This window comes from Bubalus kerabau, chromosome 21 (assembly GCF_029407905.1).
Source record: "Bubalus kerabau isolate K-KA32 ecotype Philippines breed swamp buffalo chromosome 21, PCC_UOA_SB_1v2, whole genome shotgun sequence".
NCBI lineage: Eukaryota > Metazoa > Chordata > Mammalia > Artiodactyla > Bovidae > Bubalus > Bubalus kerabau.
Window position 1 is genome coordinate 14870366 of NC_073644.1, and position 25524 is coordinate 14895889.

The window sequence follows — 25524 nt, forward strand, 5'->3', positions numbered from 1 at the left end:
GATACTTGGAGGGCTCAAACATACCTTGTTCAAACCAGGACCTGGAGACCCCACAGAGGCTGAGCCCAAACTGTGTTTACTCAAACACAGTGTCTCCTGTGGAGGTATGGGTCAGCAGTGGCCTGCCGCAGTGGCAGGGGCTCTGGGTGCAGCAGTCCTGGGTGTGGCATAAGCCCTCTTGGAGGAGTTCACCATTAACCCCACCATAGTGCTGCCAGAACTTAACACAGGACTGGGGAAACAGACTGGGGAAACATCCCTCAGGAGGGAACAAATAAAACCTTGTGCACACTAGGACCCAGGAGAAAGGAGCATTGACCCCATAAGAGACTGACCCGGACTTGCCTGTGAGTGTCTAAGAGTCTCCGGCTGAGGTGTGGGTCAGCGGTAGCCTGCTGCAGGGCTGGGGGCACTCAGTGCAGCAGTGCATGCATGGGACCTTTTGAAGGAGGTCACCATTATCTTCAACCTCCACCATAGTTTGTTTCAAGTCAAACAACAGGGAGGGAACACAGTCCCACTCATCAACAGAAAATTGGATTTAAGATATACTGAGCATGGCCCTACCCATCAGAACAAGACCCAGGTTTTCCCTCAGTCTCTCCCATCATGGAGCTTCCATAAGCTTCTTACCCTTATCCATCAGAGGGCCAACAGAATGAAAACCACACTTGCAGAAAACTAATCAAACTGATCACATGGACCACAGCCTTGTCTAACTCAATGAAACTATGAGCCATGCCGTGTAGGGCCACCCAAGATGGACAGGTCATGGTGGAGAGTTCTGACAAAATGTGGTCCACTAGAGAAGGAGAAAGAAATGGCAGCCCATTCCACTACTCTTGCCTAGAAAATTCCATGGATGGAGGAGCCTGGTAGGCTACAGTCCATGAGGTCACAAAAAGTTGCACATGACTGAGTGACTTCACTTTCACTTTCAGAGAAGGGAATGGTAAACCACTTTGGTATTCTTGCCTTGAGAACCCCATGAACAGTACGAAAAGGAAAATGATAGGACAATGAAAGAGGAACTCCCCAGGTGGGTAGGTGCCCAATATGCTACTGGAGATCAGTGGAGAAATAACTCCAGAAAGAATGAAAGGATGGAGCCAAAGCAGAAACAATACCCAGCTGTGGATGTGACTGGTGATAAAAGCAAGGTCCGATGCTGTAAAGAGCAATATTGCATAGGAACCTGGAATGTCAGGTCCATGAATCAGGGCAAATTGGAAGTGGTCAAACAGGAGATGGCAAGAGTGAACATCAACATTTTAGGAATCAATGAATTAAATGGACTAGAATGTCAACAAAAGAGTTTGAAATATAGTGCTTGGGTGCAATCTCAAAAATGACAGAATGACCTCTGTTCATTTACAAGGCAATCCATTCAATATCACAGTAATCCAAGTTTATGCCATGACCAGAAGGTGAAGTTGAATGCTTCTATGAAGACCTATAAGACCTTCCAGAACTAACACCCCAAAAGATGTCCTTTTCATTATAGGGGACTTGAATGCAAAAGTAGGAAGTCAAGAGATACCTGGAGTAACAGGAAAATCTGGCCTTGGAATACAAAACAAAGTAGGTCAGAGGCTAACAGAGTTTTGCCAAGAGAATGCACTGGTCATAGCACACATCCTCTTCCAACAACACAAGAGAAAACTCTACACATGGACATCAACAGATGGTCAATATCAAAATCAGATTGATTATATTATTTACAGTCAAAGAAGGAGAAGCTTTATACAGTCAGCAAAAACAAAACCAAGAGCTGACTGTGGCTCAGATCATGAACTCCTTATTGCCAAATTCAGACTTAAATTGAAGAAAGTAGGGAAAACCATTAGACCATTTGGTATGACCTAAATCAAACCCCTTATGACTACACAGTGGAAGTGACAAATAAATTCAAGGGATTAGATCTAATAGACAGGGCCCTGCAAACCTATGGATGGAGATTTTTTTACATTGTACAGGAGGCAGTGATCAAGACCATCCCCAAGAAAAAGAAATGCAAAAAGGCAAAACGGTTGTCTGACGAGGCCTTACAAATAGCTGTGAAAAGAATGGAAGCGAAAAAAAAGGAGAAAAGGAAATATATACGGGTTTGAATGCAGAGTTCTAAAGAATAGCAAGGAGTGAAAAGAAAGCCTTCCTCAGTGACCAATGCAAAGAAATAGCGGAAACAGTAGAATGGGAAAGACCAGAGATCTCTTCAAGAAAATTAGAGATACCAAGAGACAATTTCATGCAAAGATGGGCACAATAAAGGACAGAAATGGTATGGATATAACAGAAGCAGAAGATATTAAGAAGAGGTGGCAAGAATACACAGAAGAACTATACAAAAAAGAACTCATGACCCAGATAACCACAATGGTGTGATCACTCACCTAGAGCCAGACATCTTGCAATGCAGTCAAGTGGGCCTTAGGAAGCATCACTATGAACAAAGCTAGAGGGGATGGTGAATTCTGGTTGAGCTATTTCAAGTCCTAAAAGATGATGCTGTGAAAGTACTGCACTCAATATGTCAGCAAATTTGGAAAATTTAGCAGTGACCATGGGACTGAAAGCGGTCAGTTTTCATTCCAGTCCCACAGAGGGGCAATGCCAAAGAATGTGCAAACTACAACATTATTGCACCCATCTCCCACACTAGCAAAGTAATGCTCAAAATTCTCCAAGTCAGGCTTCAACAGTAAGTGAATTGTGAACTTCCAGATGTTCAAGCTGGATTTAGAAAAGGCAGATCAAATTGGAAACATCTGTTGGATCATCGAAAAAGCAAGAGAGTTCCAGAAAAACATTTACTTCTGCTTTACTGACTCTGCCAAAGCCTTTGACTGTGTGGATCACAACAAACAATGGAAAATTCTTAAAGAGATGGGACCAGACCACGTGACCTGCCTCCTGAGAAGTCTGTATCCAGGTCAAGAAGCAACAGTTAGAACTGGACGTGGAACAACAGACTGGTTCCAAATTTGGAAAAGCAGTATGTCAAGGCTTCATATTGTCACCCTGCTTATTTAACTATATGAAGAGTACATTATGCAAAATGTCAGGGTGAATGAAACACAAGCTGGAATCGAGATTTATGGGAGAAATATCAATAACCCCAGATATGCAGATGACACCACCCTTATGGCAGAAAGTGAAGAAGAACTAAAGAGCCTCTTGATAAAAGTGAAAGAGGAGAGTGAAAAAGTTGGCTTAAAACTCAACATTCAGAAAACTAATTTCATGGCATCCAGTCCCATCATTTTATGGCAAATAGATGGGAAAATAATGGAAACAGTCAGAGACTTTATTTTGGGGGGCTCCAAAATCACTGCAGATAGTGACTGCAGCCATGAAATTAAAAGACACTTGCTCCTTGGATGAAAAATTTTGACCTAACTAAACAGCATATTAAAAAGCAGAGACATTACTTTGCCAACAAAAGTCCATCTAGTCAAGGCTATGGTTTTTCCAGTAGTCATGTATGAATGTGAGTATTGGACTATAAAGGGAGCTGAGTGCCAAAGAATTGATGCTTTTGAACTGTGGTGTTGGAGAAGAATCTTCAGAGTCCCTTGGACTGCAAGGAGATCCAACCAGTCCATCCTAAATGAAATCAGTCCTGAATATTCATTGGAAGGACCGATGCCGAATCCGAAACTCTAATACTTTGGCCACCTGATGCAAAGACCTGACTCATTGGAAAAGACCCTGATTATGGGATAGATCGAAGGCAGGAGGAGACGGGAATGACAAAGATGAGATGGTTGGGGAAGGGAAGACAGTCGATGAGATTACCGACTTGTTGGACATGAGCTTGAGTAAGCTCCCAGAGTTGGTGATGGACAGGGAAACCTGGTGTGCTGCAGTTCTTGGGGTCATAAAGTCAGACACGACTGAGCGACTATTCTGAACTGAACTGAACTGATAGCTCAGTTGGTAAAGAAACCACCTGCAAGTCAGGAGACCCTGGTTCAAATCCTGGGTCAAGAAGGTCCGCTGTAGAAGGGATCGCCAACCCACTCCAGTATTCATGGGCTTTCCTGTGGCTCAGCTGGTAGAGAATCCACCTGCAATGTGGTAGACCTGAGTTCGATCTCTGGGTTGGAGGATCCCTTGGAGAAGGGAAAGGCTAACCACTCCAGTATTCTGGCCTGGAGAATTCTATGGACTGTATAGTCCATGGGGTTGCAAAGAGTCGGACACGACAGCTATGCTCATTCACTTCACTCACTATAGTAATTCTATTTTTAGTTTCTTGAGGAACTTCCATAATGTTTTCCATTGTGACTACACCAATTAACACTGCCACCAACACTGTACAAGAAAAGATTTCTTTTTCTTCACATCTTCACCAAGATTTATCATTTTAAAACTTTTTGACAATAGCTCTTCTGTCAAATGTGAATTGATATTTCATTGTGGTTTTGATTTGCATTTCTCTAATGATTAGCAAGGAGCATTTTTTCATGTAGCTCTTAGTCATCTGTATGTCTTCTTTGGAAAAAATTTTATTCAGGTCTTCTTCCTAGTTTTTAACCAGATTGTTTTATAGATATTTAGTTGTATGAACTGTTTATATATTCTTGACATTAATCCTTATCAGTCATATTATTTGCAAATATTTTCTCTCATTCAGTAAATTGTCCTTTCATTTTGTCAGTGGTTTCCTTTGCTGTGTAAAAGCATTTGAATTTAATTCAATCCCATTTGCTTATTTTTACTTTATTTATTTACTTGCCTTAGGAGTGAGATCAAACCAAAAAATATTGCTATGATTTATGTCAGTGACTGCTCTGCCTATGTTTTCTTCTAGGAGTTTTATGGCTTCAGGATTTACATTTAGGTCTTGAATACATTTTGAATTCATTTTTGTTCATAGTGTGAATAAGATAGGCCACACTCTTCCCATTTTACAGATGATAATACAGAGACTGAAGAAAATAACTAAGATAACAAGCTCTAGAGTTCAGATTTAAAACTGAATTATCTGACTCAATGATTAAATATCCCACTGTGGAAATATCTGATCGCTGAATGAGCTTCCCAATATCATACTTACAATTAAAAATAAAGTTAGAATAAGGACTCTAGTCTCTAGACTTTTAAATCAAAACACTTTTTCATATACCATCTTCTGATCTAATTTATTTTATTGTGTTTTTATGGCAACTGGGTTATGAACATGCCCTTTTTATTTGGTCTATTGGTTTTCATGGAACAGGAATTATTTGCTAACTTTTACCTAAAATTGACATTTGCAAACAGAATACTTGAGACAGTGGTAAGTGAATAAAAAAAATCTGCTTTTGGCAATAATGGAAAATGAGCTTAAATTACTGAATATGTTTCATTATAAAATATTAAAGTAAAATATCACAGCACACCAAAAAATCTTTGTATTTGATTTAGTACTACTGTCATTGGTGGTAGGCATGACTTATTAAAGTAGTGAAATAAATGTGTAAAGCTTGATATGAGAAATTATGTAGCATTTATAATGCTAAGCCTGTTCCTATAATAGAAACCATTATAGTTATAGACATGGTCAAATAGTAGCAGAGATTACAGATGCTGGATAATTATTACTATTTTATTAAGGGAAATTAAAAACTGCCAAAGGAAAATATTTTTGAGGGGAAAATGCATTTCTAAAAAAGGTAGAATAAAGTATAGTTACACTTATGTAGATTGTCAAATCAGGTAAACTTATGGTGGAAGTTCGATAAAAAATGAATTGATGAGCATCAATTCTACAAAATTCCAATGGGAAAAAAGTTCAGAATTATGTCTAGCTCCTATTGCACAATAATTATCAAGAAGATGAGAAAGTAGAACAAGTATGAAGCATAAAGGGTATGAAAAGGAACTAGCTATTCAAAACACTATGCAAAGTGCTTCAATAACATATATCTTACTTAATGGTCATCATTAAAACAAAGATTTAGATTTTTGCTATGCAGGCTTATCTCACTAAAGGCATTTGTTTGTGGCTGCTGATAGAAAATAATAAAGCATATAACTAATTAAATAATAAATATAAATAATATCTCCTAGGGCTTTTTTAGTTTACAGAGTACTTGCATGTGCCTTGTTTCATTTAATTATTATAATAGTATTGAGAGGTAATATTACAGCTTAATTACAGAATAGAAACTAATGCCTCACGTGTCCAGTGGAGGCCAGATTTCAGAAGCGAGAGCATGGGGGCTCTGGCTAAGTTATTTCAGTCCTGTCTGACTCTTTGTGACTCTTTGGACTGTATCCTGCCAGGTTCCTCTGTCCATGGGGATCTCCAGGCAAGAATGTAGGAGTGGGTTGCCATGCCCTTTTTCAGGGGATGTTCCTGCCCCAGGGATCAAAGCCACATCTCTTAGGTCTCCTGCATTAGCAGGCAGGTTTTCTACCACTAGCTCTACCTAGGAAGCCCTACAGAAGTGAGATTTTGTCTCAAAGTGAGCCTTCTGAGGAAGGCAAATCTTTCTAGAAGGGGTGCCATTGATGCTGGCAGGATAGCAAGAAGACTAGAGTTGGGAATTAAGTCAGATCTGATCAAAGTGAAATAAGGAAAACCTAGGTAGTAAAGGGGGGTAGAAGGTGATGATGGGTTTAACAACAAAGCTAATTTTGTTTGTAACTATTATTTATTATTTTTATAATAAATTTTATTATTTACATCATTTAAAATTTTATATAAAAAATTACACAGCAAATATCCACTGAGTACTCACTGTGTGCCAGACTCTCTGTTAGAGTCTGGACATGCAGCCTAGAATAAAACAGAAACAATCACTCTTGCAGTGGAGTTTATATTCTTATGAGAATGAAAAATAGAGCAAAATAAAGTGAACAACATAATATGAGATAATAGTAATGCAGTGAAAAAAAATTCAGAAGACTAAGGAGATACAGAGTTAGACGTGTGTGCTTTTAGAGAGGGTGGTGAAGAAAGTCCCTTCTCAAGTTACAATTCATGAGCAAAATAGAATAAAAGGAATATAAGAGGAAGTCATGAAAGTACTTATGAAAAAGCATTATCAAGGAGGTGCCTGGGCTGTAACAGGAACTCATCATATTCAAATAAGAGCAGTAAGGGCACTGACTGAAGCAGGAAGACATGAAATATAGAAATGTTCTTGGTGAGGCAACCAGAGGTCACATCTCATAAGGTTTTGAGACCATGATAAGAATCTTATTTTTACTTTTTATTAAAAGGATATTTAGAGAACTTTGATAACAGCAGTGAAAAAATATTTAATATTTTAAAATATTACTTTTTATAAATAATTTTTACAAGGTCACACTAGCTACCTTATGCGTAGGAGACTAATTGTAGAATAAGTTTGGAAATAGAAAAAATAGGGAATTGCAAAGAAAAACTGTTTGCCTAGTAAGGATATATTTGTGGATTCAGCCAGTGCAGAGGTGGTAGAATAAATGTGAGGTAGTCATATGCAGAAAATACTTTTAAAGTTGAGCCAGTAGGATCTGTGATTCATTGGACATTGGTTACTAGAGAAGAGAGGAGTCAAGAACGCTGTTTAGTCTTATAATTGAGCAAGCAAATGAATGATGAGGTCATTCATTGAGATCAGGACCCTAGATGAAGAACAGATTAGAAGAAATTCAAAGGTTTTGTCTGGGATGTGTTAGGTCTGCGATGCTGACTTGAATGAACATATCAATCTGTAAGATAGAGGAGTCGAGACTGTTTACTAAGAAACAACTTTTTCAAACTTAGCAGTAAAATGACAGTAACAAAGATTTTGAAAGAGCGAGCAGTGAGATGGGTGGCAAAAGACAGTGAACGAAAGTGAAGACTGTACACCAAGCGAAAAGGAAGAAGAAACTGTTAAGGGGAGAGTAATAAACTATAAAATGCTCCTAAAAGTGAAAGTTGCTCAGTAGTGTCCTGTCTCTTGGTGAGCCCATGGACTTTACAATCCATGGAATTCTCCAGGCCAGAATATTGCAGTGGGGAGCCTTTCCATTCTCCAAGGATCTTCCCAACCCAGGGATCGAGTCCATGTCTCCCACACTGTAGGCAGATTCTTTACGAGCTGAGCCACAAGGAAAGCCCAAGAATACTGGAGTGGGTAGCCTGTCTCTTCTCCAGTGGATCTTCCTGACCCAGGAATCAAACCGGGATCTCCTGACTTGCTTATTGGATTCTTTACCAACTGAGCTATCAGGGAGGCACCCATAAAATGCTCCTAGAAATTGGGTAAATGGATGAAGCTTCTCCTATGACTTTTTAAACAGAAAATAAAGAACAACAGGCAATTTGTGACATGGTGGAAACACAAGTTGAAGTGAAGTTATATGTAAGACAGAATGTTAAGGGTGTTGAGAGGGTGAGGATGAACAATTATTAGGACATTTTACCATAAAGTGGGAGAGGAGACAGAGGCAGAGGGAACTGTGAAGTCCAGGGAAGTGAAGATTTTTTCCCCCCTGTTTTTTTGTTTATTTGTTTTGTTTTGTTAACGGTGAACTGTAGGGCTTTGAAAGTTTTCTAAGATTAGAATCAAGATGCATAATGAATCTAAGTGGATAGGTTAGGTTAAGTTTTGGCTAAACATGAGCTGGGAACAGGTAAGGACATGCAGTCATGTATGGTAAAATACGTGATGTATAGACATTTAAATAATTAGGTTTAAACAACACAATCAGACTTAAATATTATTTTCTTATTTAAAAAATAAATATTATAATTATCATCAATTTCATCACCATAATAATTTTCATCACCATTATTAACATTATTATAATACTGTCTAAACTATATACTATATGTTATACTTAATGAATTATCACATACACTCCCTGTTTGATATTGGTAAACTGGTTAGAGCACTGCTCAGGACATTTAAAATATTGATCTACATATTTTAACTACTGACAACACCTAAGAAGTCAGAAGTTTTCCTAAATGTCATGAATAGCTATGGAATTTATTTATATATGTATACTACTCTTGCTATTAAAATAAATCCTGCTGTGAAAGATTATTTTAAGAAATATCCCACTCCTAGAGTGGCAATTGAAAGAAAATATTCATGAGAGGATGTACTGCTGGGCCTTTTCTTGTTTATTCCTCATTCCCCTTATCACAGCCCACCTTCTTGAGCTCCATAAGTCATTCAGAAAGGATACAGAGGCCCCAAGCTATAGAGAGATTTCCTATACAATCCAATCAAGACAAAGGGGAGTTTTGTCTTCTTGGTTTATAGAATCACTAATCCCACAAATCTCCTTGGAAAGGTTTAAAATTATTTCCTGTTTTGTGTGTTACACAGGTATCCCATTAATATGACAGAATCTATTCTGTTTTATAGTTATTCTATATGAATCATCTCTGTTCAGAAACTAGAAAGAGCGACCTCGTGTATTACTAACCTATTAAGTCAGAGACCTTATGTTGTACTAACCCATTAAGTCCAGTCAATAACCTTGCTTTGGGTGATATGATAAAAGCAGGATTAAGGAGGTTTAACTGGAATGCCACTTGATATGTTGGATTAGGTACCACAGTCCAATATGAGAGTTGTAAAGCATAACTAATAATTTCCTTTTAAGGGAAGCAAAGGGAATTGCACTGAGTGCTAATGTTGACCTCAAGAAAACCCAGACACAAACTCTGATTCAACATCTCACTTGTCAACATAGTGACTATTTATCATGAAATAATGTAAACATAAAATTATAAACAGATGAAATTAATGACATTACCTCTATCGGTATATTTTACATTATATTTTACATGTTCTCCCAAATCTTCCCACTCTCTCCCCCTCTCACGGAGTCCATAAGACTGTTCTATACATCAGTATCAGTGTATTTTAGTAGTGAAATATAGGAGTTACAGTATAATCAGTGGAAGAAAATGAATTGATATTTTACTGAGAGAGATGCTTTTACTAAAATGTGATAAATGTAGGTGTAATATTCATATACCTGAGATAACAGCCTTCTCCTCTGACTTCCCTTAAGTTTTCCTCTCCTATGGACAGAGGAGCATGCATGATGCAGTCCATGGGTTCACAAAGAGTCAGACACAACTTAGCAACTAAACCTACACACAATCAGGATAAGATTAATACCAAATATAATTTCCCATTATCTTTTCCAACTAATATGCTTTTTTTTGACTTGTGGCTTACATATACATTGTTACTTCATGAAGGAAGCATTCCATTGATTTATAAAAGTTATTTTTAATTAACAGGATCTCAGCATCAGAGACTTAATAGATAAAAACACATTATACAATATAGACAGTAAAAGAATTGAAAAAAGAATTGAGAAACATCTAACTTAAATGCCAATGTTTTCACAAAAACAAGTGACTTGACAAATTAGAATTTAACCGATTAGAGATGAAAATAGTCAAGAATATGAATTCTACATAGAAATCATTCCCAATTTTTCTTCTCTTATAATCTTGCAACTAAGAGCTATTTGTTAAAAATACTGTGATAAAGATGACTTTGAATTGTAGGACACAATTGAAGGCAAAACCTACAGAGTTTTCTAATTAGTGAAATTCAAAAGGAAGCATTTTATGGTTGGTTTTCCAATCATTTAATTTTGTTTCTATTCTAATTTTCAAAATGTTTCAGCATTGATCAAATCAGCAAATAGCATAATTAATAAGCAAAATAAACCCTGGCAGGTTATTGCTATAGAATGCAAAGGAAAAGTGACAAGAAACATGTTAATGATGAGACAACATCAAGGTCTAATGGTGGCCTGCAACATAATGTTGTTATTTAATCATTTTTAGTTGCATTCAATATTCCCATTACACACAGGCTGTAATGACCTATCTAGGATGGTGGCCAAAGGCATTAAATCTGAAAAAACCCGGGAAGACCATGCTATCAGGGTAAAATAGAGATTAGAACCCTTGTGCAGGAAGCCATCCTTCTTGGCAGTGCAGAAGAGCATTAATCCATTACACCAGAATGTATGGTAATGACCTCCTCTGTGCAAATTTAGAGACTCCTGGAGAATAACCACTGGATTATGTCATCCTTGCACATAGAAAACAAGGCTATGAGCTTCTCAAGTACTGTGACCATGATCTATGGAACTGATTTACAGCCTACAGCACAATGTTTATCATAAGCTATGGATCAGTAAATGTGAAATCAATCTAGACATTAATAAGGGAAAGAAAGTGATTAAAAAATAGGCACTTTGGACTGGGAGAAAGAAAAGGAGATAAGTGATAGGGAGCAATTATCTGATTCTTAGATGGAGAAGTAACTGGCACCGAGGAGCTCTAGATGCAAAAGGGGAGGATGTATTATAAGGAGGTGAAACAGACTTCAGACCTTGCATATAAGAATTTAGCTCCTAACAAACTGGTTTCTAAATGCCCAACTGCAGGGAAATAAATTATTGTTAAAACGTAAGCATCCAAAGGAATTTATGTGACCAGATGAGATACTTCAACAGGATACAGGAACAAAGCTGCTGTCAGTTATTGTCAAGAGATGTCATAATAATAATAATAATGCCAAGGATTTGGCATTCAGCCATCATCAGAGTTGTGTCTTCTTTAAGGTGTCTTCTTTTATCTGTGAATGATGCAGAAATGTCATTGACTTTTTTCTTTGAACTCTCACTGCATGTGAGCATGCCAAATCACTTCAGTAGCGTTGTGATAACTAACTCTATTTAAAGATAACGGCAAAAGTGGATAATTTAGGCATGCTATTCATCTTTTAATAGAATTTTAATGAAATAATTAAAGAGTGCTGTTGTTGTTTAGTTGCTTAGTCATATCCAACTCTTGCAACCCCATGGCAATAGCCTGCTAGGTTCCTCTGCTAATGGGATTCTCTAGGCAAGATCCCTGGAGTGGGTTACCATGCCCTCTCCAGGGGATCTTTCCCACTCAGGGATCGAACCCCCATCTCTTGCATCTTCTGATTGGCAAGTGGGTTCTTTATTACAATCGCCACCTGGAAAGACCAAGCTCTCAGTAGATGGCTTAGATTTACAAGAGGGTTGTCAGCGTTGCTGTAATGACCTCCAGCCATACAGTGTAACAGAGCCAAGGTAGGCTTTGTCAATCAGTTTTACAGTCGAGGACAAACAGATGAGATCGTTCTGTGCACAGGGCCTTCTGTAAATATGAGATGCATAACCCTGTTTTGTTCAGCAAAAAGATGTCCCCGGAAAACACTAAGGAAGCTTCATGGGGCAGTTTGGTTAAATTTCTGGAAAACATTCAGAGATCCGCAATTTAAGGTTTCAGAAATTCATGAATCTGAGACCTGTGAACACAGCATCGTGTTTCAACAATAATGGAATTCAAAATGTCCACTGAGTATAAAGAAGTGTCTGTCTCTCTAACAGCAGGGTAGCAGAAAGTATCCCAAGCCAATTAGTCTCCCTGCATTGCAGATTTGCTCTGCATTGCTGTTTCAACAGCTCATTACTACATTAATGAATACAGCCTCAGAGGCAGGCATTTGTACAATCGGTGATGGTTCGACCTCTCCAAAAGTGAGCACCTAATTACTGCTTCATGTGCAGGACTGATTCAAAGGTTATTGCTCTTTCTCTAAGCACGATGTAAAACTTCTTATTGATTCACCTGGATTTAGAATAACAATAGGGGTTGTCAGTGCTTAATGATTAGATTCTTTTGTTGTCAAAATATGTCTGCAATATTGAGTTCTAACTGATCTCTCTACAGGAAATTCTATATGCACAAAATCTAATATTTGGTCATTGGCCTTGGAAGCTAACATGTAATATTTCGGAGTGCCTATTGCATACCAGGTATAAAATAAGCATTTTTAGTGAAATGAAATAAAAGATAAGTTAAAGACAGAAAAAAATCGAGCAATAAAAATAAATGATTGTGTATATTATGTGATTTAAAGTCTATAAAAATGATGAAAAATTTAGTGGATGATTCAAGTAATAAATAGTCTTGATATTTCTGTTATTTAGATTTTTCAAACTTATATGTTGCTTTCACATGTATTTTTTGTTGTTGCTTTTTCTTTTGAGTTTTGTTTGTTCCTAGTCTTGGCTTAATTTGGTTTTAAACCCATGACAATGTAAGTTTTTTTTTCCTTGACATTGTTCATAAGAAATGTCACAGAATTCAGTGTAGTAAGCTGTCAGAATCAAATACAATGTTCTTCTTAGAAATGCTCTGTAAAAAAACTCTTCAACAATCATGAAATTAGTCACCTTGAAGCAATATCTGTACTCCCATGTTCAACTGCCATATTATTCACAATAACCAAAATATAAAGATACAGAAATAACCTGTGTCCTCCCACAGATGAATGAAGAAGAAAGAGAGAGCAATGCTACATATTATTCAGCCTTGAGAAATGAGAAAATCCCACCATTTACAACAATATGGATGAACATAGAGGACATTTTGCTAAGTGAAATTAGCCAGATAGAAGAAGATAATCTCATTTATATGTGAAACCTTTAAAAAAAAAAACAACTCATAGACAGAGAGCAGAAAGGTGTTATCAGGAGCTGGGGTTGCAGGAGTTGGGGGATGAACAGGACAGAATTGGGGGCTGTTGGTCAAACCTGAAGTTCTGTAGGATGAGCATGACAAGTGTAGTTCATAATTCTGTACTGAAGACTGGAGATCTGCGGAGAGGGTAGGTTTCAGATGCACTCCTCGCAAAAAGAAATGCTAACAATCTCAGATGACCTGTTAGCTTGACTGTAGAAGTCACTTCACTATATATATGTATATCACGTCATCATGTTTTGTGCCTTAAGAAGTATATGTATACATATATATATATATATATAAAATTTAAAAAATATTTTTTAAAAGATTACTAGAGTATCTGATAATTTGGGCTGTTTTTCAAGGAATCTGTAGATTTTATGGAAGTTGTCAGTTTATCATGATAAAGGTAATTTGAGAAAAGTAAGGCATACAGCTAAAAGGCTGTCATTGAATAAAATTTCATTATCAGAATTATAGAAATCATTAATAACTTAAAAGTGCTTGCCAAATCAATATTCAATCTTCCTAACCTGATATTCTGTTTCAAATAATCGGTGCAGAAGTGGACACTTTTGCTGACCCTTGATTTACCCAGAGCCACAGGCGAGTCGGGTTGCAGATTCCGTCAGTGGCCTTGAAACAGCTATAGCTACGCTTATCGCCTGACACATTAATCAGGCACTATATGTGATTGATTGCACTGTTTCTAAGGCTTTGGAACTGATCACCGGAATGAAGGATTTTTCCGTCTGCATTAAAGCACAAAGTCATTTTAAAGACCAGTTTTAGGAAGGTGAGCAATAACTGTCATCAACAATGAAAATTTCACAAGCACTTGAAAAGTGGTGCAGGAGTCTAAAGTATGAAAAGAACAGCCTTCGGGTGGCTGCCTGGTACATTTTCTGTCTTGGGAGTTCATGGTGCATTTATTAATATACTTTAAATTAAAGTCTCTTTTGATAATGACAGCTTTTCTTTTGTGTGATTTTGTCTGATATTTTGTTTCCCTGTGGAAGTATTACATAGTTCCTTGAGTAAGGAAACTTTAATAAAGCCCTGAGTTTTGCACTGTTGTACAGGATTTAATAGGATCTTTCTTTTTTCATTGTCTGTGCTCAAAAGTCAAATCTCTTTACATTTGTCCAGTTCAAACAAGGAGGTCTGCACAGTTGATATAACCTGACCCAGAGCACTCAGATTTGCAGAGTTCTCTCAGAAAAAAAGCATCTGTATGGATGGAGGAGAGTAGTACGCAGTCCCATGCTTCCAGACCCTTCTACAAGAGCAATGTGTAAATAAACATTGTTGTTTCACTCTTCTTTTTGCCTTGAAAGTTGTTTTTTCCCTATTCGCATTGGGTTACTCTTCTTGTTTTTCTCTATCTCCCTTCACATACATTTTGGAACTCACTTGGATTACATATCTAATCCTTTTGCTCACCAAACCAAAAAAGTGTACCTAATCTTGTTAATGTTTCAGGTTTTAAGAACTTTTATGGTGTTGACAGAAATGAAGCAATCATTACAACACAGAGAACAATTTTTTTTTAAAGTAGAAGGAAATAGCTTCCCCACACTGAACTATTAAGTGTCAGAACATACAATCAGTTAAATAAAGTGGAATGACAGTTGATCCATTAGTCAAACAGGCATGGCCTTGGATCCTATGTTTCATCACTCATTTTGGCATCACAAAGTAAGTTAGTTGGTCTATTTATCTAATTCTCAGTTCCTTCTCCTTAAAGAGTGGAAATAAAGCCACCTTAATATAGTTGGAAAGGTTAAATGATGTAATATATGCCCAATATCTGGTAAGGAGATTGGAACATAGTAGGTACTCTATGATTCTTGCAATTTTAGTTCCTCCTGTAAGTGTTTGAACAAAGGAAATTGCTTCTTTAATGGGATTCCCTAATGCCTCAGCAGGTAAAGAATTTGCCTGCAATGCAGGAGATGCAGGTTGGATCCCTGGATCAGGAAGATCCCCTGGAAGAGAAAATGGCAACCTACTCCAGTATTCTTTTCTGAAAAATACCATGGGCAGAAGAAACTGATGGGCTACAGTCCAAAGGGTTGCAAAGAGTCGACATGACTATGTTACTCAATCTATTCCACAGCCCCCGCTTTCATTATACCATCACAAAAACATATCAAATAGGTAAAATTAGCTGTCAGTTCAGTTCAATTCAGTTCAGTTGCTCAGTCGTGTCCGACTCTTTGCGACCCCATGAATGGTAGCACGCCAGGCCTCCCTGTCCATCACCAGCTCCCGGGGTTCACTCAGACTCATGTCCATCGAGTCAGTGATGCCATCCAGCCATCTCATCCTCTGTCGTCCCCTTCTCCTCCTGCCCCCAATCCCTCCCAGCATCAGGGTCTTTTCCAATGAATCAACTCTTTGCATGAGGTGGCCAAAGTACTGGAGTTTCAGTTTTAGCTTCAGTCATTCCAAAGAAATCCCAGGGCTGATCTCCTTCAGAATGGACTGGCTGGATCTCCTTGCAGTCCAAGGGACTCTCAAGAGTCTTCTCCAACACCACAGTTCAAAAGCATCAATTCTTCGGCTCTCAGCTTTCTTCACAGTCCAACTCTCACATCCATACATGACCACTGGAAAAACCATAGCCTTGACTAGACAGACCTTTGTTGGCAAAGTAATGTCTCTGCAATTAGCTGTAAATTATAATAAATAGTGTATCAGAATCATTTTTGTATCTTTTACAGTCTATTTATCCAAACTGGTGTAGGTGTCTATGAAAATCCTCTCTCCCTCTTTCATGCACACGCACATACACATACACGCAATCCTTAAAATCAAACAAAATATATATACAAAGAAAAAAGGTTGTTCATTTATTCAGAGGCTATCATAACATGTTATTTAATTTATGGCCTTATGTGATGTAAACTCTACAAAGAAACAATCAATAGAGAAAAAATATATATGTTATATATATAAATTGATAAAGAAAGATAACTATGTGGACTTCAAAATTGTTTCACAATTTCCCACTTTTAATAGTTTAAATACAGCTTTGGAAAACATTCTAGTTATCAGTACCAGTTTGTATGTTGAAACAGTCAGAAGTTTCTGATATTGTCAGACTTTGTAAAGTGAGTCAATAATTATGCTTCAGATGATAAATAAAGGAGTAGCATTGTTTTACTTCTCTAGTGAAATATTCACCTAAATTATTTGATATTCTGTATATACCACAGTCAACGTTTCAAATGAAAAATTTCTTTATTATTATATGTGAACAGAAAAGAAACACAAACAAAACTACTGCAGAATAATTCCACTTTACACTATTGAATCCAATTTATATTCCATTATGCAATCAAAGTCATAAATAAAGAATTGTCCATTCTGAAAGACTGACTTTAAATGAATGATTCCCTTTATTGGTATTAATTACAGCCTTGCCCACACACATAGCTAGAAAAATTACCATATATCTTGCAAAGTCAATTTGAAAACTATAATGTGAGGAATGTTTGTACAATTGTACCTGAATCAGACCACTTCTACTATTAACAATCTAGTTGCATCTCCTGTGGCTTTTTCCATTTGAACTGAAAGTTGCAGAGAGGGATAATCTAATTCAAAGAGCTCAAAGGAGACTAAAGTATTCATTGAGGCTGTTCATTTATTTCTGACAGGATTCAAGTGTAGTTCCAGAATTTTGAAAAGATACTCTAATCATGTATGAAAACCAGTCAAGAAAAAACTCACCATGCTTTTCATGTTATTTTTTTTATTTTATTTTATTTTTAAACTTTACATAATTGTATTAGTTTTGCCAAATATCAAAATGAATCCGCCACAGGTATACATATGCACTCTGGAAAAAATCTTGTTTCAGATATGGGAATATCGAAATCGGCACAAGTAAACAAGGACATTCACAAAAATAAAACATAATGATTCCCTTCATATACAATGTGTGTTGCTTCTAAAAAAATATGGAAAATAAGAATTTAATATATGCCAAAGAAGAGCAATTATACCCACTGAAACAACTGAAGCCTACTTCAGTATAATACAGTCAGGGTACTGGATTCCAGTTCTGAATTTGCCAAAAATTCTTTCAAAATGAATATACTAGAGAAAGCCACTTGATGGTCTTAGAGTTCACTTTTTGTTCTAGAAAAGAGAGTTGTGTGAAATGCTTTGCTGTTGTTCAGTCACTCGGTTGTGTCTGACTCTTTTGAGACCTTAGAGTCTATTTCAATCTTGTAATGATTGAAATTACTAAGTTATAAAGTTTAGCAATTCAGCTATGAGATGATGGAAAGTTTTTCTATACTTTGAGCAATTCTAACATGCAAAATGCGAAAATTTGGGGACTTCCCTAGTGGCCTGGTGATTGAGAGTCTGCCTTGAAATGCAGGGTCACGAGTTTGAATCCCCAGTCAGGGAAATAAAGTCTCACTTGTTGTGGAGCAACTGAGCCTGTGCACCACAACTAGAGAGTCTGTGCACCCCAATAAAGATCCCGTGTGCAAAATTTTAGTAATATTTCAGTACTATTTTTATTTTTAAATAAAATTTAAAAGTTACATATTAAAATACTTTTAAATTATAGCATCAATAATATAGGTACTTTTTCTATTAATGATCTTGACAATAGGATAAAAATAGCTATTTGACAATATTATATTAAAGTATATTGGAGATACAGCAGTATCAGTCTACTTCCCAGAAAAAGGTTGCATTCTAGGAATTGTTTATGCACTGGATGAATTTGACTCATTGTATGTCCTTCCCGCTCCTGAGAAAAAATGAATAGATTTTGCAAAGCCAAATCCTAAAAATTGTGCAGAGCTCCCTGCTTCAGTCCATATCATATTTCACTGAAAGCTATTGGTCTTTTTTTAAAAGCATACTAAAAGAGGGACAGATTAAGGGTAGCTTTTATGGGATTTATAGGTTTGGTTCATTCATTTCGGTATGTGTAGAATGGCAAGAGAAAGAAGGGGAATGAAAGAAGGATAAGAATGCTAAGAAGATTTACTAGTTCCTATTCTATCTTAATTCTCCAAACCTAAACTTCAATAGCTCTGGGTCTACTACTTATTTAAAAAAAAAAAAAATCATGTGCATTTTAGACCATGCGGTTTCAAAAATAGTTTTCCCAAATAGCCTGGACAGTCTTCCTCATGAATGACCACCTTGGTTTTCATCTCAGTTGATTGTGGGGTGATTAGAAGCCTGGTCTTTTAATTCTGAAACTGGGTTCCAATCAAAGTACCGCCATGTCAACTCTGTGGCTGAAGGCCAGTTATAAAACTCTCCTCTGAGCCTCATTTTATTAATTTAGGTAGTAATATTGAATAGTAACAGTTCCTAGTCCATAGGTTTGTTGTGAAGAGTTCAGATAGTGTGTGTAAAATCTACAGCACAATTTATTACTTACTAAACTGTCTTATTCTGGAAAAGCATATCTAGCTTCTGTTTTTTCAATATTCATATCCAGTCTTACCTTTGCTATGAATTGCCACTGTTAAGTCCTTATTAAAAGGCAGGAGCTTCAGCTCTGTTGCCAAAGGGACACTGAGTGAGAGATAATCAATGAGACGCGTTTACTTTTGAAAGTTCAAGATCATACTGTTCGATTCTTAGCTCAGTTAAGTGGTATTATTTAGGTAGGTGTCTTTGCTAGACCTCAGTGGGCAACTTTCATCAAACCAAAATCAAAATGAGGTTCTAGCATCCTGACAACTGCCTCATCGTGAGAGTATAGCTGCTAACCACCTTCTATGAGTTCAATAGTTCCTGGGACCCTGAGTTTAGTCACGAGGCATTGCCAAACTACAATACAATTTTTTAAACAGGTAAAACATCTCTTGTGGGTTTTCATTTCTTACATTTTCTCTAATTTATCTGTATACATTGCACTCCTGAAGTCATTTCTATGAGATAAAAAAATAATTGTTCAAATATCACAGTGTTGTGAGTGTTCTGAACAAGTTTTGCCTTATCAGTAAAGGCATCTATTGCTGAAAATAATATGCTTCACAATGTTAGAGAAGCATAACTGTGAAAATATTAATTTCTCTATATTTATGTATCATCCATTTCTCTATATTTATGTATCACCTTTAAAAACTGTAACTCCAGTGTGATCCAGTTGGTTTATTGCTCACTTATTATAAAATGGCATATGACCTAAGTACACGCAGATGCTTCCATTCACATGAGTTCTTATGATATGGCACTCAAGCAACAAGTAATCAAAAACATATTATCAAGAATTATGAAAGGCTCACTGTGCCAGAACGATGGTTTTAAGCAATTAAGTCTTCTGTCAGTATTTATTGCTTCCATATATCAGTGCACAATCAATGAGGCACATGCATATAATTCTTTAAAATGTGCAGAAAGTCCTATGGTCCCATTATGCTCCTTGCATATCAACTCACACTGGCTAAGGAATATGAGGAATCAAATGCTCCCTCTCCACATATCTTATGTATACAAATACCATACCATTGGGAGGTATGGAAAAGGTGTGAATTTCATAAACACTTAAACATGATCATTAGTGTTCCTCACTTTGGAAATACATTTTGAAACAATTGATCTAGAAATTACATCGTTTATCATTTTTACATCTATAAAATAGGAAGCACACATAACTAGGGTGATGCAGGAAAGCAACACTTCTTTGTTGGGAAAGCATCTTTTCATTCTGTCAACAATTATTTAATTAGGGTTTACCATGTACTAAAATTCCATGAAGGATGCTGTAGGGTGTATGAACGTTACTAGGCACTCCAAAGAGGAGCTCGAAGATACTACATCAAAGCATGTATCCATTCAAAAAAACCTGTGCTGCACATGTACTGAGTGCCAGACTCATCCTGGGTGCTACAAACAATACAATGAAAATTAACCATCACTTCCCTGCACTCCTGAGCTTGCACAAGAAAAATAAATAAACATAAATAAAATTTGGACTCAAATGTATAACTGTAAACTGTGATAAACATTATGATATAAAAATAGAGGGCAATTATGAACATATGAATGAGTGAAATCCATTTTGTCAGAATGGTCAGGAAAGACTTAACAAGAAAGCAATGTTTAAGCTGAGATGAGAAGTGAGACAGAAAGTAATTGGAAGAAAGATCTGGTGAAAGCACGTTGGAAAATGATAATGGGACAGTTCCTTTCCTCACAAAATATTCAAGACCCTGAGATGCAAGGAAGTGTAGTTTGCTAAAGGAATTGAAGTAACATAGTCATAAGCCACATGTCCAGAAAAAAAGTCAAGCAAATCTAGTATAGAGATCTCAAACTCGACATATCATTCAAGTATCATAGGTCAGATTTCTTAGATTTGGTCATTTATTTTTTTTTAATTTATTTGTTTTAATTGGAGGCTAACTACTTTACAATATTGTAGTGGTTTTTGCCAAACATTGACATGAATCAGCCATGGGTGTATGTGTGTTCCCCATTCTGAACCCCCGTCTCATCTCCCTCCCCATCCCATCCCTCTGGGTCATCCCAGTGCACCCATCCTGAGCACTCTGTCTCATGCATCAAACCTGAACTGGCGATCTGTTTCACATATGATAATATACATGTTTCAATGCTATTCTCTCAGGTCATCCCATCTTGCCTTCTCCCACAGAGTCCAAAAGATTGTTCTATAATTCTGAGTCTCTTTTGCTGTCTTGCATATATGTGAACTGTGAACTTTCTGATGTTCAAGCTGGTTTTAGAAAAGGCAGAGGAACCAGAGATCAAATTGCCAACATCCGCTGGATCATGGAAAAAGCAAGAGAATTCCAGAAAAACATCGATTTCTGCTTTATTGACTCTGCCAAAGCCTTTGACTGCGTGGATCACAATAAATTGTGGGAAATTCTGAAAGAGATGTGAATACCTAATCTGCCTCTTGAGAAATCTGTATGCAGGTCAGGAAGCAACAGTAAGAACTGGACATGGAACAACAGACTGGTTCCAAATAGGAAAAGGAGTACGTCAAGGCTGTATATTGTCACCCTGTTTATTTAACTTATATGCAGAGTACATCATGAGAAACGCTGGACTGGTAGAAACACAAGCTAGAATCAAGATTGCTGGGAGAAATATGAATAACCTCAGATATGCAGATGACATCACCCTTATGGCAGAAAGTGAAGAGGAATTCAAAAGCCTCTTGATGAAAGTGAAAGTGGAGAGTGAAAAAGTTGGCTTAAAGCTCAATATTCAGAAAATGAAGATCATGGCATCCGGTCCCATGACTTCATGGGAAATAGATGGGGAAACAGTGGAAACAGTGTCAGACTTTATTTTTCTGGGCTCCAAAATCACTGTAGATGGTGACTGCAGCCAGGAAATTAAAAGATGCTTACTCCTTGGAAAGAAAGTTATGACCAACCTAGATAGCATATTGAAAAGCAGAGACATTACTTTGCCAACAAAGGTTCGTCTAGTCAAGGCTATGGTTTTTCCTGTGGTCATGTATGGATGTGAGAGTTGGACTGTGAAGAAGGCTGAGCACCGAAGAATTGATGCTTTTCAACTGTGGTGTTGGAGAAGACTCTTGAGAGTCCCTTGGACTGCAAGGAGATCCAACCAGTCCATTCTGAAGGAGATCAGCCCTGGGATTTCTTTGGAAGGAATGATGCTAAAGCTGAAACTCCAATACTTTGGCCACCTCATGTGAAGAGTTGACTCATTGGAAAAGACTGATGCTGGGAGGGATTGAGGTCAGGAGGAGAAGGGGACGACAGAGGATGAGATGGCTGGATGGCATTACTGACTCGATGGACGTGAGTCTCAGTGAACTCTGGGAGTTGGTGATGGACAGGGAGGCCTGGCGTGCTGTGATTCATGGGGTCACAGAGAGTCGGACACGACTGAGTGACTGATCTGATCTGATCTGATATAGGGTTATCGTTACCTTCTTTCTAAATTCCATATATATGCGTTAGTATACTGTATTGGGGAGAAGGCAATGGCAACCCTCTCCAGTACTCTTGCCTGGAGAATCCCATGGATGGAGGAGCCTGGTAGGCTATAGTCCATGGGGTCACTAAGAGTTGGACACGACTGAGCGACTTCACTTTCACTTTTCACTTTCATGCATTGGAAAAGGAAATGGCAACCCACTCCAGTATTCTTGCCTGGAGAATCCCAGGGACAGAGGAGCCTGTTGGGCTGCCGTCTATGGGGTCACACAGAGTTGGACACGATTGACTTGACTTAGCAGCAGCAGCAGCAGCAGTATACTGTTTGGTGTTTTTCTTTCTGACTTACTTCACTCTGTATAATAGGCTCCAGTTTCATCCACCTCATAAGAACTGATTCAAATGTATTCTTTTTAAAGGCTGAGTAATATTCCATTGTGTATATGTACCACAGCTTTCTTATCCATTTGTCTGCTGATGGACATCTAGGTTTCTTTCATGTCCTGGCTATTATAAACATTCTTTATTTAAAAGCCAAAGGAAACCCAACAGGGTATAAAAGAGAGGAGCAGGGTGTGATGAGATTTATATTTTGAAATCTCTCCAGCACCTTACTCACATTGATAAAACTCAGCAGCTTTTTTTCAGATCTCTTGCATCTTTAAATATCTGTTATTATATTCAATCAGACACCCAGGAACATGCATATTTCCATAGTCATTAAGAAATGCATGCAATATTAGAGTTCACAGAGCCAAGGGACTTCATGCTAAAAATCCTTACTCTATAGGTAAGTGGTATTTGGACTTTTAAGGCTATTGGTCAAACTCTAAGACATAGAAACTAGACCTTACAGAAGCAATTTAATGAAGGGGGCTCTCAAACCCAAGTAATTATATATGGACAAGAATGAGTCTAAAAGATTTTAATTCAACTTTAGTATTAAGGACAAAATTTTAAAGGCTGGATAGCTTAAAATTTGGTTCACTAGTTCACACATAATAAATTATAATCTAGGTTGCAGAAAACATAATATCAATGTAGGACATAAATTAAAAACACAAAGGATTCTAAAACTCACGACCAGCTTTTATCTCTCTTGATCTGATCACCTCTCAGTCAACTTACCTCCTACTCTTACATGTCTAGACAAGTATTGCTACATTTTTTCCTTGTCCTGACTCCTCAGTATCTTCCCTTTATGCAGACATCCATTTATTTTTCAAGCTATTTCAAACCCCTTCGAGTTTTTACTTCTGTGAGGGCTTGGAGACACTTAGTGGAAGTGGAAACACAAAGGGCAGCAAAATGTTGGTAGACTTGACAGATCTTGAATATAGAATTGGTTAAAGTAAGCTTAAGAGAAGGTCTGAAACTATAAAAAAGGAGTGTGTTGGTATCTCTGACACTCAGAAATACATGGGAGAGGATCAGTTTGCAGGATGAGCAGAACGAGTTTAATTTTGGAAATTTGTTTGAAATATTTATGGAAGATCCTGGTTAAACTATATAGCCATAAGCTCAGTAAGGTAAGACTGTTGCTCAAGGGCAAAACCAAGGAAGGAGGTACATTTCAATATGTATGGATGATTAGTAAAACTGAAGTATTGGCTAAAAAGTTCATTTGGGTTTTTCTGTAATAACATACATAGTTGTACAGACAAATAAAAGAGTTCAGACAAGGAATAATAAGAAAGTCAAGATCAGAACCCAGAAAAAACTTGGCTGAAAGAGTAGAACCAGATGACATAAAGGCAGCAGTTGAAGAAGTCAGAATATTTTCAGGTTGGAATGTCATCGAAATAAGTGGAGAATGGTTTCTTGGAAGCTCAGGTTCCATAGTGTCCAATTATCCAGAGACATCAATGAGCAGGAACACTGTGTATGGATTTTGCTTGCTAATAAGTAAACAACTTTTTAAAGAATGGCTTCAGTAGAATTATATAATACAAATGATAGAGAAGCAAAGACTTGGAAATTGCTAAAAATTTTTTGTTTTTTTTTTCACTGAAAACACAGATAGGACAGTGTGCCTTTTTTACAATTTGTGAGTTCTGAGTACTTTTAAGCAGTTGAGTTCAATGACTGAAAGAAGTTTTTCTTTTTTCTAAAGATGAGAGCCAGAGAAAATAACTGAAATTTTAGGATAGCAACAGAAGCAGGGAAGTGAGTGAATGGATGAAGAACACACAAAAAGATTTGGACTGCTAGAGCAAGAGTACTGAAACTTCAGTAATTTAAGAAGCATATATATGCATATAAGGTTTCACATGAAGCATGCAAAATAACAGTCACCTAGATGACCAGATATTGGAAACTCCTAAGATCCAGGGAACATTTCAAAAGGACCTAAGGTCTTACTGCATCCAAGAGGCTCTTCTATTGTCTCTACTCAATGACCCAACTTATCTTATTTTGGCCTATATTGATAAGCATTAAGTTAGAAGAATGCTTACTTTTTTGTCATTTCTCATCAAAGACCAGACAGTAAAATAAAAACCATGTAGGGGGAGATAACTAGTGAAGTTAAAAGAATCCATTTTGAGAGCTGAAAGCGGAAATGGGTGACTTAGTGCGGTGCGTGTGTGTTTAAACCATCACAGCTTTCTTTCAAGAAGAGAACCAAAAAGCACACAATGTGGCAGGTCAGGAGCAATTCAAACTTAAGTGAATCAAAAGAAAATTTTAGGAGCACTTTTCAAGGCAATAAAAATCCCAATAATGAAAGGTTCTTTAAATACATCAAAAGGACTGACTCATTCAGCAAGCATTTATCCAGTGCCTATTTCATGAGCATCAAGAGGACCAGGGGGCAATCATTGACTTAAAAGGTACTCAAGGGGGAAAAATGGACTGAAGGACAGCTGTGAAGATTTGTTCCTATTTTTTTGAAGAAAATTATCAGAAATTTACCAACTAAATTTCCTTCAGTGTTACATGATACATTTTTAAGCCTTTCTATTTTGAAATAATTTTAGATTTTTAGGAGTTTCAAAGACAGTATAGCAAGTTCCCATATATCTTTACCAATTCTCCTGATGTTAGCATCTTACATAAACATGCACATTTCTCAAAATTAAAATAAAC

The 25524-nt window shown here is 37.1% G+C and overlaps 1 pseudogene; it reads left to right on the forward strand.

Moving 5' to 3' along the window:
- The first annotated feature begins 1058 nt into the window (after window positions 1-1058).
- Window positions 1059-25524, forward strand: part of LOC129635731 (craniofacial development protein 2-like) — a 67823-nt pseudogene continuing 43357 nt past the window's right edge.